Source organism: Penaeus vannamei, chromosome 18 (assembly GCF_042767895.1).
Source record: "Penaeus vannamei isolate JL-2024 chromosome 18, ASM4276789v1, whole genome shotgun sequence".
Lineage (NCBI taxonomy): Eukaryota > Metazoa > Arthropoda > Malacostraca > Decapoda > Penaeidae > Penaeus > Penaeus vannamei.
The window spans coordinates 29848443-29850942 of NC_091566.1; positions in this window are offsets into that span (position 1 = coordinate 29848443).

Genomic DNA, 2500 nt, shown 5'->3' on the forward strand with positions numbered 1-2500 from the left:
GAGGATTGAACAAAAAAAAAAAAAAAAAAAATACGAAAGCTGCATACATCGCGACAGAGCACAATATAAACTGACATCAGGCACTTTTGTATTATCTAAGGTCACTGCCACAATTATGCGGGAAACGAGTGACAGGTGCTCAGGTGGTTCGTCTGCACATGTCTGATATAAGGTCTCTGATCTTGCAGATGCCTGCATTTCTGACGAAGCTTTAATCAAAACCGGTTGAAGACTTCTCTTGTATTGTGAAGATGTTAATTCTCATTAATACCTTTCTACATTTGCCGTAATGAACGCGCGCGCACACACACACACACACACACACACACACACACACACACACACACACATATATATATATATATATATATATATATATATATATATACATATCTATATCTATATACGCATATGCATACATTGATATTTGTATATGTATATTTATATAGAAAAAAATATATATATACATATATATATATATATATATATATATATATATATATATATATATACACATCTATATCTATCTATATATAATATATATATATAATATATATATATATATATATATATATATATATATATATATATATATGTGTGTGTGTGTGTGTGTGTGTGTGTGTGTGTGTGTGTGTGTGTGTATGGCTAGTTAATTCAACCATACCGCAGGATTTACTAAAAGGAGTGTGCAACAAGGACCTCACAAGCTCCACAGACATTTATTAGAGTAATTATAGCAAGGTTTTATGCACACTTACCGTGAGCACTCTGAGGCAATTGAATTTCTAAATCAGTGTGCGTATGTATACATCACAATAATCTAAGTATGCCGTCCAACAACGAGCTATGTTGATGAAGACACAGAGGCCCTCTGCGACCAACCCCCAAGACGTCTATGATAATATATATAAAAAGGACATCATTATGGATCAGGGCGACTGGAATGCAAAGGTGGGAATCGATTCACAGGCATAATGAGGAGGACACCTGTGGATCCTCCTGCAACCCCTTGACCAACGACAGACAAAGGCTCTTGGAATTTGCTGCCACAGACAACTTAATGTTAGCAAATACCCTTGGGACGCACAAATTATTAATGAGATGGATATGGCACAGCTCTGGTAATCAGTACCATGACCAGATTAATTACATCATGGTTCCAAAACGGTTCCAATCAGGAGTGAACACGACACGTCGACGCAGTTTCCTAGGTGCTGATATCGGTAGCGACCACACTCAGGTTCTAATGATCTTCAAGGTTAAACTAAAATAATCAGAACACTAAAACACACTCATTTAAGATACGGCCTAGACAAACATAAAGATCCAGCTATAAAAGAGGAATTCCAGGCAAAAATTGGCGGGAAATTTGCACTTCCACTAACCCTCAGTGAGATCATCAACGACCTGGAGCCGATAATGGACACTTTCAACAGTGCATTATCGCAGACTGCCGATGAGCTCTTGGGGAAACATCAACCAAAAAAAACTTGGGTCACGAGCATGGCACTGGAGATGTGTGACTGAAGGAGGGGAGTTAATGTACGGTCAGACTAGCCATAGATTCGTGAAATCCAGTGATTTTTAATGGAGTTTGCCTATCGATGGACTCAATCCAATGGACTTTCGCCCACACGTTCAATGGACGAATGGAAAAAAATGCACATGTTTATAGTAAGTAATTTATAGTAACCATGTTATGCATATATTTTTCATGTTAAAGCATAACTATTAAATACTTTCAATCACTCAGAATTATTCATATTTAGTTTTAAATCAATATTTACATTTAGATTTAACTAAAATACGAATAAAGATTAAAAACAAAAATTTGACAATGGATCCTCATTTGACTGACGAATGTAAACAAACACGTAGCCCCCGTGAATATTCGAAATGTGGAATTCTGAAGCAATTTACTCCATTCTAGAAAAGGTTAGAACTCCGGACACATAAAAGAGTAGCAAGAGTTAGGGAGAAGATCGCAGGATCCATAGCGAGTTTTTGCAGTCACGATTTGTTTTGATTCCACTGGACAAAGCCGATGGTTCTTTTCGTAGTCTTTCGCAACACCACGGATGGCTGGGTTGGTTCCAGCTCACAGAAAATCGCTGGATTCAAGTGAAATTCATGGGTAGTCTGACTGTACCTTACGAGAAGCAAAGGTGAGCCGTGAGAGGCCAACTTTGCAGAGAAGCTAAGAACAAGTTCTGAAAAGAGATAAAAAAGCGAAAATCTTAGAAAATCAATCCAAGGATACTGAATTAATATGACAAGAGATACCACAAAAGATCCATATCTGGTGGTAAAACAGATTACGAAAAATTAAGGTAGACCAACCCATATACAGAACGAAGGAAACTGAGGAAAAGAAAATCCTTGGAAGGTGGACTGAATATTGCGCAGAGCTATACGGCCACCGAATAAACGGAGATCCGATGGTTCTGGATTGTCTACATACTAACAGAAAATTGGGTTCAGATCCTGCAGGACAAGTTAC